This window comes from Gossypium hirsutum, chromosome A08, assembly GCF_007990345.1.
Source record: "Gossypium hirsutum isolate 1008001.06 chromosome A08, Gossypium_hirsutum_v2.1, whole genome shotgun sequence".
Taxonomy (NCBI): Eukaryota; Viridiplantae; Streptophyta; class Magnoliopsida; order Malvales; family Malvaceae; genus Gossypium; species Gossypium hirsutum.
The window spans coordinates 7,713,353-7,729,567 of NC_053431.1; the positions used below are offsets into that span (position 1 = coordinate 7,713,353).

The window sequence follows — 16,215 nt, forward strand, 5'->3', positions numbered from 1 at the left end:
AAGTTCTACCTGATTTGACAGCATAGTAACTGAGTCGACGTTATAAACGCCGGCTGTTTTTTTGGCTTTGTCCTCATGACTTTCAACTGATAGTTGTTTAGTGACATTTCTTCAATGAATTAATAAGCCTCTTCAGGTGTTTTGTTGTTGATGGTTCCGTCAGCAGCTGCATCAACCATTTGCCGAGTCGAGGGATTCAGACCATTGTGGAATGTTTGTACTTGAAGCCAAAGCGATAACCAATGGTAAGGGCACCTTCTCAGTAAGTCCTTGTATCTCTCTCATGCATCGTAAAGTGTTTCTAAATCAATCTGCACAAAAGAAGAGATATCATTATGTAATTTAGTCGTTTTAGCTGGTGGAAAGTATTTTAGTAAAAAAAATTCGGTCATTTGTTCCCAAGTAGTAATTGACCCTCGTGGTAACGAGTTCAACAACTGTTTAGCTTTATTCCTCAAAGAAAAAGGAAATAACCGAAGACGAATGGCATCATCAGAAACACCATTGATTTTAAATGTATCACAAAATTCTAGAAAGTTTGCTAAGCGAGCGTTGGGATCTTCATCCTGCAAACCATCAAACTAAACAAACTACTGTATCATTTGAATTGTGTTAGGTTTTAGTTCAAAAGTATTTGCAGCTACAGCCGGTCTAACTATGCTAGATTCTGTTCCTATTAAAGAAGGTTTAGCATAATCATACATAGTGTGTGGAGTAGGATTTTGATTAGCCGCAATTGCAGGAGGTAGCTGATTGCCTTGGTTTTCAGCCATCTCGTCGGTTGGAGGTTGAGTATCGTCTTTTTGCTCGTTCTCTGTGTATCTTAAGCTGCGCCTTATTTCTCTTTGGTTTCTACGAACTGTACGATCGATTTCTTCGTCAAAAAGTAATGGTCTCGACGGGTTTCTTCTAGTCATAAACTGCTAAAACCTGCCAAGAGAAAGAAAAAGTAAATTAATAAATAATAATTAAATTAAATTAAATTGCAAGTAAAATAAATGACTAAAGTAATAAAAATTGAGCGTTCCTAATATCTTAGTTCCCCGGCAACGGCACCAAAAACTTGATCGCGTGATTCGTAACAAGTAATAAATATTTATAATGAAGATCAAGCCTACACTGACTATTATCACGATGTAGGCAAGTGTACCTATCAAACAGTAGTACAGTTTTAGCAAGACCGGATTGTCGAACCCAAAGGAACTAAATGTACTAGTAATGTCTGTCTTTTTATTATCTAGCCTAAGAATAATGGGGTTTTGTTTTAATTAACTAATTATCTAAACTAAGAACGCACAAAGAAAAGAATTGGGGAATTGCTTTTGGGAAAATCGATTGACTTGAGACAATACCTAAGGAAAAATCCACCTAGACTTTACTTGTTATTCTGGCTCCGAATCAGACGATTTATTCATTCAACTTGTTCCGTAGAGATCCCTAAGTTATGTTGTTATCCCTATTCAAGACTAATAACGTCTAATCCCTAGATTGAATAACCAAGACTTTTCTCTAATTAACACTCTAGGGTTGCATTAACTCGATCTATGGATCCCCTTATTAGGTTTCACCCAAATCCAAAAAAATATTGTCACCCTATTTTTAAGCGCGCAAACAACTCCGTTTAATTGTGACAAAAGTACTCTTAGACAGGGTCTATTCCTCCTCTGAATAAGAGCATGTCTTGAATCAGTATCCTGGGATATCAAAACAAGAATTAAGAACACATAATTAAGAACAAGTTAAATATTTATCATACGATTTAGAAAATAATAACAAGATTCGTCTTAGGTTTCATTCCCCTTAGGTATTTAGGGGATTTAGTTCATAACTAAATAAGAAAATATCTCAGAAGAATAAAGAATACAAAACATAAAGAAAACTCAAAACTCCTGAAAGGAAATTGAGGAAAGATCTTCAGTCTTGATGATGAATCTGGCTTCTAAGATGGATCAATCGACTTCCTTGGGGTAATTCCTTACCCCCTATTCTCCGTCTCCCTTTTTCTCCTCTTCTAGGGTGTATTTATAGGCTTTGGAATGCCTAGAAGCCCTCAAAAGTGGCCTTTTCCGAATTGGACTTAACTTGGGCTCGGCAGGGACACGCCTGTGTGACACACCCGTGTGCGATACTTCAGGCCGTGTTCGAGCCTGTTAGAATGGCATGGGCGTGTGCTATGCCCGTGTGAGTCGTGCTCCAATTCTGCGTGATTGACACGGCCGTGTGGTCTGCCCGTGTGAGGAGGTCCAGGCCGTGTTGATTTCGTACTTTGGTCCATTTTCTCCATTTTTGGCCCGTTTCTCGTTCCTTTCTCTCTCCTATGCTCTCCTAAGTATAAAAAATGAAATTAAAGCATTAGAAGCATCGAATTCACCAATTCTAATGAGAAATCATCCATAAAATGCATTAAACATGGGGTAAAAATGTGTATAATTTACAGTTTATCATACATCATTTACAAAATATCAAATTATTCACATATATGTATACTTAAAATTCATATAATATCATAAAATTAACATTAAAATACACATTGCATTATTAAAATCATATGAACTTACCTCGTATGCGAAAATGGTCATTTTTACCATTTTGTCCACAACTTGGTATTTTGCCGATTTTAGCTCGAATTTTGATTTTCCTTGCTCTATTATTTCAAATATAACCTAATTAGGACTCATATTATTCAAATCAACCCAAAATCATATTTTGGAAAAATTACAATTTTGCCCCTAAACTTTCACATATTTACACTTTTGCCTCAAATCTCGTAAATTAAACTTCACCCTATTTTCTTATGTTTTATGACATGCTGATCATTTTTCCCTTCTATAGCAACATCAAATTCACACTCTATCATGTATTTATGAACATTAGATATTTTTACCGATTACGTCATTTTAGTCGTTTTTACGTAAAATCACTTAGCAAAAGTTGTTTAACACAACCTCAAGCTTCATATTCTACCACAAAACATCAAAATTCATTCATATCATTCATGGGTAAATTTTTAAATATAAACCCTAGCTCAAAATATTGGTAGAAATAGGTAAACCGAGCTACGAGAATTTCAAAAATGTAAAGAACATTAAAAACGGGGCTAGGATTGACTTACTATTGAGCTTAGAAGTTGAAGAAACCCCAGCTATGGTAGCAAGTAAAATTTGGCAGCAACATGAAGAAGATGAATGGATTTTTGCTTGATATTTCTCATTTTAATTCATTAAAATCCAAATGACCAAAATGCCCTTCCTTACTAAACTTTTAAAAATTTCATCCATGTCCAATTTTTGTCCAAAAACTTAGAAATTGGTCAAATTCCTATTTAAGGCCTCTTAAATAATATTCCAAAGCAATTTCATATTAGAAACTTCTAGAATGCAAGTTTTGCAACTTATTCAATTTAGTCCCAAATTTCAAATTAAGCACTTTATGCATAGAATTTCTTCACGAAACTTTCACACAATCATGAATCATATCATAGACCTCAAAATAATTATAAAATAATTATTTCTATCTCAAATTTGTGGTCCCGAAACCACTATTTCGATTAGGCCGTAATTCGAAATATCACAACTCTCCCCCCTTTAAGGATTTTCGTCCCCGAAAATCTTACCAGTAAACAGGTGTGGGTATTGATTCCTCAATTTTCATATTCTGTGCCGAAGAACTTTCACTCAGACGGTGCCTCCAATATATCTCTTTAATTTCTCATATATTCTGGAAGCTTATGGACTCATCTCTCAATTGTTCTTAAATTTTCAACCCTTCTCAGTTTCTCTTGTCATCTTGACATAAAACCAAAATCTCAATTTGGTTAATGGAGACTAGAATTCCAAGAAATCCAACAATCAAAGAGACCTGAAATTCCATGAATCTGATGAGTAGAAATTCATTAAATACCGATATGATTTACAGATCTCGTCAGACATTTAACAATAAGATACATTGCATTTTCTTTTTCCGCTACGGAAATAATTCTAATATGGCCTCGAGAATAATCCTTTCTCATTTTCATTCTAATATCAATACTGGCAGAGATAACTCTGGTAGATCCTGATGCTCGGCTTTAACCCCATTAACAACTCAGATTTCTCATGGCATCGAATGCTCTAAACTATTACATTACCTTATTGTCTTGAAACACATTACAATTCATACAGATTGAACACTCAAGTCGATCTTAATCACCGGTGAATGACATTTCAAGTAATCCTTTCTTCTAGTTACAAAACAATTCATCATGCCATCCTTTACTATTCATTCCTTACGTTAATCAAAACCGTCTCAATTGCATTAGCTCAAGTAACCAAAATATCTCAATTGAAGACATTAACTATGATTGACTTACTCAAGAGAAGTAATCTACTATGCCGATTGAAACTCGTGCTTTTATCACCTATGTCCTTACTGATGTCAAACCTTACACGAAAATTAGAAAAATCCCAATACTGAAATCACCACATTACCCAAATCAAATCAGAAGTATAGTCATACTTGACATGATTATCGCGAGCTGAAGAATGCACTTCGAACATGAGTCATAATTGAAAAATTACGGAATAAAGATAACAAGAAAACCGAATAAAGAAATCCAAGATAGAGAAACCCAGAATAAAGAAACCCAATATACGATACTATGCTGGAAAATTGAAAACCAAACTCATAGGAAAATATAGAAGATCTCGATAATTCCTCAGAAAAAAGAAATCCAGAAGAAAACATCATTTAATCTCACTGGAATCAAATGCAACAAGAACAATGTATCTTCCCATATATACATATCAAACAGAGAATCAAGTAGAAGAAACAGAATCATAGTATCATACATATTCTCTCATCAATTTTTATCAGGCAGAATATAATAAAATGCCCGAAGGAATAGAGTAATACAAATTATAAACCAGTCAGGCCACCAATGCTTTCGTCTAACATCAGGATTAGAAAACATCCCCATATAACAAGAATTTCTTCAAAAGATCAACAACCATAGAAATATTTCTGGGAACGGATAAACACATAGAACATCTTAGAAGAAACTGCTAAAATCTGTCCAACCGTAACTGTCACACTCAGATATTACACATTTCAGATATCATTTCCCCAACTATTTCTGCCATCACAAATTTCATATTACCTTTCACTAAAGAAGACCAGTTCTGAATAAATTTTGATTTGCACTTTTCTTGACCTTGTACCTTAGTAATTTGATTTATCAAAATAAATTTCTTCTCTAACTGGAACAGTGCATAACTCCAATAATCCTTATGCCAATCTGATACTTTTCTAGCTTTGACTTTACTTATCAACTCATTCTTCAATCTCTAATCATATTTATAATTATTCTAGCACTAAACTCTTTGATTTCTCAACCGGAAACTTATTCAGTACAAATCTCATGAAATTCCATTATAAACACCACTTCGGTAAGGGGAAGGAGTTGTATGGCCTTTGATTCGACTTTCTCATACATATACATATGACACAATTTCCATCATTATAACAACATCATCAAAATCATATCATTTATTCAGGCAATGCATCATTCATGTTGGTTTACACAAATTTTCTAGTTATCCCATTTAAACAAGTATACTTATGCATGCATCCTATGTTTTCTAGATAGCTTGACTTATCCATTCATTTGCTCAAACAAATCATACTCATGACATCATATAAGGGCTAAACAAACATAGATAAATTTATTTCATTATAATCATTTATCTCATAAAAAATATCATTGACATTCATCAACATTCAACGTTCAATCAAGGCAATGACATTTTCATTCATATCATAATATTAAGAACCTTTGTTCATACCTTTACGAATTTCTCTTTATCCCGTTCATCTTATCAAGTAAGCCAAGTGCACTACATCATATGAGCATTAAACAAGTATAGATATTTATTACAACATGAAATTTTATCTCACGTGTTATCACATATATATATATATATCATAAACTTTTATTCATACTTTTCTGAATCGAGACTCATCATAATCGTAATCTTATTCAAACACCTTCGCATCACATTGAACATGGTCAGTGCAGCTCGGTTGGGCAGTACCTCTGTCTAAACAAGACGGTGCTCATACGCGTTAGGAGGCATCACACTATCACGGATCAGTGGCATCTATAGCTAGACTCTTACACATGCTAGGTTAGTCCAATAACCGACTAAACCATAGCTCTGATACCACCAAATGTAATGCCCCCTACCCGTGTCTGATGTTGGGACCAGAAACGAGGCATTACCGGACTTAAACATGCATACAAATAAAAATCGGCCCTAAAATTTCATTTAATTCAAAACTGTTTAGACACAAATATAACGTCCCTTATTTGGGTCTACGACGCCCAAAACATACTTTGGAACTGTTTTGGGACTAAACCGAGAACTTACGAAAACTTGGTAAATTTTACGCAACAACAAGTCTTTCATATTAAACATATTTCACTTTAACCAACATCCATGACTATCAACCTCATCACACCAGAAACATAGAACATGACATGATTAATTAAGCTTACAAACCATAGTGAATATGGGCCACATCCCATGGCCATATACGATAACTCAACGTAGATCAATAGGTTAGGCCAAATCATAATAATAATACATGTCATAAAACTAGCTTCCTATACATGCCACTCACTTGATATTTCTAATATTTGAATTAATTCTCCCAAAAGTGATAGCTTGATAGTGTGATTTTGCCTCCGACGATCTCTAACCCCGAGCCGACCTATCAATACTAAAGAAATGGAGAGGAGGGGTAAGCTTTACGCTTAGTAAGTCCATATGAAATTAATAACCAATTACTAACATGCTTTTTAAGATAAAACATTAATTGTACAATTACACATGTTCAAGTTAAGCTGTTTTATCGAGTTACAGTTACTAAATCATTTATATCTAGATCTATGAAACTCCAAATTAAGTTCCATTAAGTTTCCATAAAACTATACTCATATACCTTTCTCCCATAAAATTTTCAGAATTTTTTACTTAGCCAATTAATACAGTTTATTCATTAAAGTTTGCCCTATTTTAGTGTTCGGCTACTCTGACCTCTGTTCACTACGAATCAATTTTCTATTTGTACAGAATTCAAAGGGATCTTCCATTTATTTCTATTAAAAATAGACTCAATAAGGAATATATACATGTAAATTATAACTCCTAATTATTTTTGCACAATTTTTAGTGAACTTCTCAAATAGGAACAGAGGATCTTTTAGTCATTCAGACTCTGTCTCACAATAATTTAAATGTCTCATAACATAAAATTCAATTTCATGTATCGTTTCCTCTATATGAAACTAGACTCATTGAGTTTTAATCTAATATTTTATTCAGCCCATAACTCAATTTCCACAATTTATGGTGAATTTCCAAAGTTGCATCACTACAGTAACCCAAAACTGCCAAGGCTAAATTTACTCAATCACAACTATTATTCAATAAATCCATACAATATCATTTCATCCATCATGGAAAGAACACATAATTATGCTTCATAGGCATAGATCCATAATCTCAATGTTATCAAGTATCAAGACTTATTCCTCATCATGTCATTTTCATAGTATTCACCAATACTATATACTTCATATATCAAGGTATCACACAAAAGTTTAGTGTACATACCTGTACAACTTGTAATTTAACTTAAGAATATACTCACCAATGGCTTGTCTCATTGGGACCATTATCGAATACTCCGTCAAATTACCCGTTGAACACTTGGAATATAATCGGATACACGGAAGCCCGCAGCTAGACAAACTCAATAGCCTACGATTTATGTAGCAAAGCTACCATAATCTCACCCATAATGAACTCGGAATGCAACTTAACGAGCTTGGGTGTTTGCATCTATAATGAACTCGGAACACAACTCAACGAGTTCTGATTCTTGCATCCACAGGTGAACTCGGAACGCAACTCAACGAGTTCAGATCTCAATTTCCTAGTGACATGTCACTTGTATCCTAATCTATTCCTAATGTTCAAACGAGATTTTCCTCGATCATACGCCTTTTCCATCTTTCTCATGATGTCAATATCGATACTCCGGTGGCAACTCATATTTTTCAAGTATTCCACATAATTTGTATAATAATTCAACAATAATCATCATACCATTATAAAGACATCAACGACATATAGTAATGTTATATCATTTAGAAAATATCAAATTATTCATATATATGTATACTTAAAATTCATATAATATCATAACATTAACATTAAAATACACATTGCATTATTAAAATCATATGAACTTACCTCGTATGCGAAAATGGTCATTTTTACCATTTTGTCCACAACTTGATATTTTACCGATTTTAGCCCAAATTTCAATTTTTCTTGCTCTATAATTTAAAATATAGCCTAATTAGGACTCATATTATTCAAATCAACCCAAAATCATATTTTGGAAAAATTACAATTTTGCCCCTAAACTTTCACATATTTACACTTTTGCCCCAAATCTCGTAAATTAAACTTCACCATATTTTCTTATGTTTTATGACATGCTGATCATTTTTCCCTTCTATAGCAACATCAAATTCACACTATATCATGTATTTATGAACATTAGATATTTTTACCGATTAAGTCATTTTAGTCATTTTTACGTAAAATCACTTAGCAAAAGTTGTTTAACACAATCTCAAGCTTCATATTCTACCATAAAACATCAAAATTCATGCATATCATTCATGGGTAAATTTTTAAATATAAACCCTAGCTCAAAATTTTGGTAAAAATAGGTAAATCGAGCTACGAGAATTTCAAAAATGTAAAGAACATTAAAAACGGGGCTAGGATTGACTTACTATTGAGCTTAGAAGTTGAAGAAACCCTAGCTATGGTAGCAAGTAAAATTTGGCAGCAACATGAAGAAGATGAATGGATTTTTGCTTGATTTTTCCCATTTTAATTCATTAAAATTCAAATGTCCAGAATGCCCTTCCTTACTAAACTTTCAAAAATTTCATCCATGTCCAATTTTTGTCCAAAAACTTAGAAATTGGTCAAATTTCTATTTAAGGCCTCTTAAATAATATTCCAAAGAAATTTCATACTAGAAACTTCTAGAATGCAAGTTTTGCAACTTATTCAATTTAGTCCCAAATTTCAAAATAAGCACTTTATGCATAGAATTTCTTCACAAAACTTTCACACAATCATACAATCATATCATAGACCTCAAAATAATTATAAAATAATTATTTCTATCTCAGATTTGTGGTCCTAAAACCACTATTCTGATTAGGCCGTAATTTGGGATATCACAGGTGATGCAGTCAAATAGCTATTTTACGACAATTATGGTGATCTAACCTACTTACTCGACATCAAGATAGATAAGCATCTGTTTCGGTCTTTGGCCCAATTTTGGAATCCAGCCTACAGTTGTTTCACCTTCGGGAACGTAGATTTGGTGCCTACAATGGAAGAATATACCGCCTTACTTTGATGCCTAAGGGTTCAAGTTGACAGGGCCTACTCTAGAGCTGCTAATGTTCCGACCTTTGTGAAGAAATTGATGAATATCACCGGAATGAGTGAGCAGTGAGTTACGACTCGGATCAAGCAGAAAGGAGAAAGCAAATGTATTCCCTGGAAAAGTTTGCTAGACTTGATTTTGGCACACCCAGACGTGAAGAAGAGAGTGGACGTTTTTGCTTTAAGTAACTACGGGTTAATAGTTTTCCTTAAGGCACTGGGGCATGTAGACGAGGCAATTTCTGATCTATTTGACCGACTGGATAAGAATGTCACGTCGGTTCCCCTGATTTTAGCTGAAACATTCAGATCTTTGAATGCGTGCCGAAGAGCTGGTGAGGGTCGGTTCATAGGATGTGTGCAGCTGCTGCTAACTTGGTTCCATAGTCATTTCTGGAAGGTAGACAAGGTGTCATATCAGGTGTTCTCCGAGAATTACTCACCATTAAAGGAAATAGTGGCTACACCAGGACAAGATGACATATCAGAGGAAAGATGGATGGTGATCTTCCAGAATTTCTAAGAAGAGGATGTCGAATGGAGAGCCCCTTGGTTGGTTCCCGATGAGATCTTATACCGATATGGGGATTTCGACTGGGTCCCCCTACTTGGGATTTGGAAAGCCATAGGATATGCTCCTTTGCTCGTATTAAGGCAGTACAAGTCGAGATAATTCATACTGGTGACCCATAGGCTAGCTCAGTGTGAGTTTTCATATAAGGGGGATAATTATAAGAAGAAGGTACGGGAGATGTCCAACGCTTGGAACCAGACTCTCCGGATGAAGAGATTAGCAGTAGGCCCGATAATGACCCCTGAGTATAATAGATGGTGGAGTAAGAGAATCAATGATAATATTCCTGAGCCAAATCAAGAGGGCGAGCGGTCGATGGAAGAATATCTACAAGTGGTCCCATCTGAGTTAGAAATCATAAGGCATGACTTTGAGAGAAGGAATGCAGAACTCAAAAAGAAGATAGAACAACTGGAAGAGGAAAAGATGCATTTGACACTAGATGTTAATATCCAAAAGCTAGAAACTGAAAAAGTGAGAAAGGGAAAGAATAAGGTCTAAGAAGATTTGGATAGTTTAAAATCGGATTATAAGAAGCTACGTTTATCAATGAGAACTGCCAGTTTAGGAAAAAATCTGAACAATGGCGATACGAGATCCAAGAAAAGAAGGCCAAAGCCGATCAATAGGAAAGAAAATATCAAGACGCCCAGGGTCGAAAAGAAGCCTTAGAAAAGAGTCTGTCAGAAGCCCAAAATAAGAAGAACGGGTTTCGCCTTATGGTCAATTCCAGGGATGACAGCGAGGACTCTGTTTATTCGCCGGGTTTCTCCCCAACAAACACCCCAACATAACCCAACGCATATCCACCTAGGGTGTCCATTAACATCAGTCTCTAGCATCAAGCAGGTGTGTCGGCATTAACAAACTTTCTAACAAGCTCGGGCTCCATAGGCAATCCAGCAAATCCTTGTGTCCCTGATCTTGATGACATGGTGGAGGTAGAAAAGGCAAAAGAAAAGCACTCAAAACAACTCGAAGACCGATGCAGATGGCTGGAGGAAATGTTCAAGGCATTGGAAAATGCTTATTACCATTATGGGGTTGATGCCAAATGCTTTAGCTTGGTTCCAGATCTGGTTCTCCCACCTAAGTTTAAGACCCCAGAGTTCGAGAAATATAACGGGACTAGCTACCCTGAAGCTCACATTACAATGTTTTGCCGAAGCATGATGGGCTATATTGATAATGACTAGTTATTAATTCACTGTTTCCAAGATAGACTGACCGGGGCAGCGGCCAAGTGGTATAATCTGCTGAGCCGTGCTCAAATCAATTTATGGAAGGACCTGGCAGAAGCCTTCATGAAATAATATGGCCATGTAACAAATATGGCACCCGAAAAAATCACCTTACAGAACATGGAGAAAAAGCCAAACGAGAGCTTCAGGCAGTATGCTCAAAGGTGGAGGGAAGTCGCCACACAAGTCCAACCACCTTTTTTAGAAAAGGAAACAGCCATGCTCTATATTAATACCTTAAAGGCTCCATTTATTAATCACATGTTAAGAAGTACAACCAAGAGTTTCTCAGACATAGTAATGTCTGGTGAAATGATAGAAAATGCGATAAGGTGCAGAAAAATAGAAACAGAGGAAAGCACCAAGAAATCAGCCCCAAGAAAGAGGAAGAATGGGGTGAATTACATGAGCACATATAACAAGAGTCATTCAAGATCGATCACGGTAAGCCAGCCAAATACAACAGCCACCAATCATCAAGGTTTCCCGAGAAAAGAATCTAACACGAGGACGAGCACCGAAAGGATATAGTTCACAGCTATACCCATGACGTATAGGGAGCTATATCAGAACCTATTCGATGCACACATGGTATCCCCTTTCGACTTAAAGCCGATGAAACCCTCATTTCCCAAGTGATATGACGCAAATGCTCAGTGCGAATATCACGCAGAAATCACTGGGCATTTAATCGAAAATTGTATCGTGTTAAAAAAGTTAGTTAAAAGGTTTATAAAAATGGGGATTGTAAAGTTTGATGACTCATCCGCACCAAATGTGACAGAAAACCCCTTACCTAATCATACTGGTCAGGAGGTAAATGGGATAAATGAAGGTGGGAGTAGGAAAGTCAACTATAAGGTGGCAGAAATTAAAACCCCATTGAGACAGGTTTGGAAAGAGATGGTGAAAAGAGGATTGATCATACTGGATTCGAAAGAAAGATCTGAAAGAAAGAGGAACTGTTGTGAGTTTCATAATGGAGAAGGGCATGAAATCCAAGAATGCACCGAGTTCAGAGCCCTAGTGCAGGACATGGTGGACAACAAAGAAGTAGAGTTTTATAAAGAGCTTAAAAGCCCTAAAGAGGGAAATATATGCACTTCGGAAGGAGAATCGACAGAGAAAGCCCAAAAAGTCAACTACCCAGTGGTCATCATTTCGCGAGCAAGAAACAACAAAGCTGGAATGCAAACAGCACCATGAGTCATAATCCAGAAATATGTATCCTTTCCTTACAAGGATAGTAAAAGGGTTCCTTGGAACTATGACTGAAATATGACAATCCCAGGAGAGGAGAACCCGGTCAATGCTTCAGAGGAGGGTAAAGATGTAGGTTTTTATACGCGTAGCGAGAGGCACTACGATTTAGCAGATGCAAGAACGGAGCCCATAAAAGGAAAAGCCTTGACGGTCAAACAGAGGAAGGAAAAAATAGCCGGACTTGAACCTCTCGTTAACGAGCCAGTAAATGAATAATAGGCTAAAGAATTTTTGAAATTTTTAAAAAACAAAGAGTACAGTGTTGTAGAGCAGCTGTATAAACAACCAGCTCGCATCTCGATGTTAGCCTTACTCTTAAGTTCGGAGGTCCATCATAATGCACTGATGAAGTCTTAAATGAAACCTATGTCACAACGATATTTCCATCAATAAGCTAGACCACTTGGTTGGCAACATAAGCGCTAATAACTTCATTTTCTTTAATGATGATGAAATACCACCAGAAGGCATGGGATCGACCAAGGCTCTGCACATCACCACCCGCTGCAAGGGGTATACCTTATTGGAGGTGTTGACCAATAACGGGTCAGTCTTGAATGTCTTACCTTTACCCATGCTGAACAGGTTACCTGTGGATAGTTCTCACATGAAAACGTGCCAAAACATAGTGAGGGCATTTGACGGCACCGAAAGAAGGGTAATGGGAAGAATCTAAATACCACTTTTAATTGGCCCAAACACATATGAAATGGACTTCCTGGTAATGGACATCAAGCCTTCTTATAACTGCCTATTGGGAAGGCCTTGGATACATTCGACAGGGGCAGTACCTTCATCACTGCACCAAAAATTGAAGTTGGTAACAGAAGGTAGGCTAGTAACCATAAATACAGAAGAAGACATCATCGCAATTGTGACCAATGATGCGCCATATATAGAGGCAAACATTGAAGCAATCGAATATTCCTTCCGATCTTTGGAATTTGTGAACACAACATTCATCACCAAGGGAATAGGATTCCCATACTTAAGATATCCAAAACTACGAAAATGAGCCTATAGCTGACTGTCGAAAAAGGGGCTTTACCAGGAAGAGGACACAGTAGATACCTTCAAGGAAAGGTTAAAGCACCGATGATAAAGGATAAACAATGCCGCTTCGGCATAGGATTTAAGCCAGACGCGAGACAAAGAATGAAGGAGTTGGAAAAGTCGCAGGAGAGGAGGAGAGCACTGTTGAACGGGGAGGAGATTTCCCTACCTCACTTCACTATATAAATTACAATTTTACTTTTTTAGATATAATTATTAAAAGGGTAAAAATATAATAATGTGTCATAAAAAACACATGTTTTATGTTTAAATATCTATATTCCTTTAAAAAGATTAAAAATATTTAAAAAACTAAAAAATTAAATCGAGGTAGGATGGGATGAGGAATGGTGCATCCAACATTTACACAGGTGGTGGCGATTTTCAAAATTATACATTTATAATGGAGCAGCGAGGATGATGGAGCAAATCGTGCCAACTATGGAGCGGTAGTAAATTTTGCAGCATCCACCCTTTGTCTCGCTTCATTACCATCCTCGGTGTTGAGGAGACAGTTAAGGTGGTTGGATAAGTTAAGAAATTTGGGTTTCGAGTATAGAGAATAACAAAAAATTGTAAAAGCATTCAACATCTTGATATTAATTGTAAAAGCATTCAACAATTTGATATTATGCAAATCAAAACTTAATGTTACATAAATAATAATCTTATGATCTTTAGAATAACATGATTTTCACAAATATATATATAATTACGTGATGTGAAATTGGAGTTAATGGTTGGATTTGTTAAAAAAAACTATAGTAAATTGATTTCCCTGTCTTTACCCTCTAAATTTTCATCTTTAAATAATTTCAAATAATTTATATGTATTTATCCTTGAAACCTGAATTCGAATCCCTTCTCTTGCATAATTTTTATTTATAGTATTTTTGCCCAACACCTTAGTGTGTCATCCCTTGCATAAAACCCCTAGTATAAATAGCATATTTTTCTATTCTATTAGGCTTTTTGCTTTCATTTTCCTCCCCTATTGCCACCCCTTTATTTTTCCTCTTCTCTTCTTCTCCTTTTGCTCTCCTTTATTCTTCATTGTGCCGCCCTAAAACCCTAAATCTTAGCAACCTTGCATTGCCCCCTCCTGTTTGCTTACACCATTTTTGTTGCTGCCCCTCTGCTCTCCCAATTTCTCCAATGTTTTCATCCCCATTGCTTCCACTTTCCTTGCTTTGTCGCCCCCTCTAAAGCCCTCATCCTCTCTCTCTTCTTTTCTTCTTTTGTCACAGATCTGAATCTGGTGAAGTGTAAGCAGCGGTTTTAAGTTAGATCTGATCTTATTTTTCCTTTTCGGTTTTCTCTCTAATAGACGAATTTGTAACGACCCAAAATTTACAGTTATCGAAAAGTGCATTTTCGGGTCTCCGTTTTCGAAAAACGAATTCGTAAATATTTATTAAAATAATTTAAGAAGTTAGTTATGTGGTTAATTAGGTTTTGATTAGGTTAATTTGTTTAAATTAAGAGTAATTAGGTATAATGATTATATTGCATAAAGGGTAAAAGTTGAATTATAGACTAGAGAAAATTGAAGGGACTAAATTAGTAATTAAGCCATGAGTGACAAGTGTGTGGTAATAGTGAAATACATGTGGTAAAATAAAATACATATATTTAAATAATAATCTATTTACTTATTATTTAAGTAAATATTATATTATATTATTATATTATAATAAAAGAATAAAACAAATAAATGAAACAAAAAAAAAGAAAGAAACAAGAACAGAATAGAAAACGAAACAGGGGAGAAAAAGGAAAGAAAGAAAAAGGAGAAAAGCTTAGGGTTTTAAAGTTCAAACTCAAATTGGTAAGTCAATTTAATCCATTTTCTTGTAATTTTGATCTTTTTAGAATCCTAGAACAAAATACTACTTGATTTATGTTGAAAGTTTAGAAGTTAGTAAATTTTTAGATGTTGTTCATGTTGAACAAATTGAGGTATTAGGGATTAAATTGATAGAATTTCAAGTTAGAAATGAAAAAGAGATTGAATTGTAAAATAAATCATAAGTTTTGAGTAATAATGACTAAATTGAAAGAATTTCGAAATTAGGGTTATTGGTGAAATTTGAAAGTTGAAATTAGTCTAAAGTGGGATTTGAATGAAAATATGAAATTAGTTTTAAATAAAATAAAGTTAGTTTTGATTAGGGACTAAATTGAAATGTGAGCAAAAAATTGAATAATAATTGAAATATTTAATTTGAAATTGTGTGCATTAATGATTTTAAATTGTTTTAATTTCCGTAGCTAACGTTAAGTCGGACACGTTGGCTAAGAAAGGAAAAGACAAGGTTAACGAATAGTAGCTCAGGAATTACTGTTTGTATTTCTATAATTCGAATTTAAATCATTATTGTTATATTTATTATATATATATGGTAAGTGGAATTGAGGTGAGTATTGGTCTTGAATTGAATTGAATTATGAGTATATGTGTGATTATTTGAAATGTATATTGATTGGAAATTGAAAAATGATTTGAAACCCTATTAACTGTATCGGGCTAAGTCGGATATAGTTGGCATGCCATAGGATTGGA

The 16,215-nt window shown here is 35.1% G+C and overlaps 1 non-coding gene across 1 annotated transcript; it reads left to right on the forward strand.

The window, feature by feature from the left end:
* The first annotated feature begins 237 nt into the window (after window positions 1–237).
* On the forward strand, window positions 238–344 carry LOC121205217 (small nucleolar RNA R71). The gene has a single exon (XR_005900302.1). It is a non-coding gene; the product is annotated as a small nucleolar RNA R71 (small nucleolar RNA).
* Window positions 345–16,215: the final 15,871 nt, after the last annotated feature.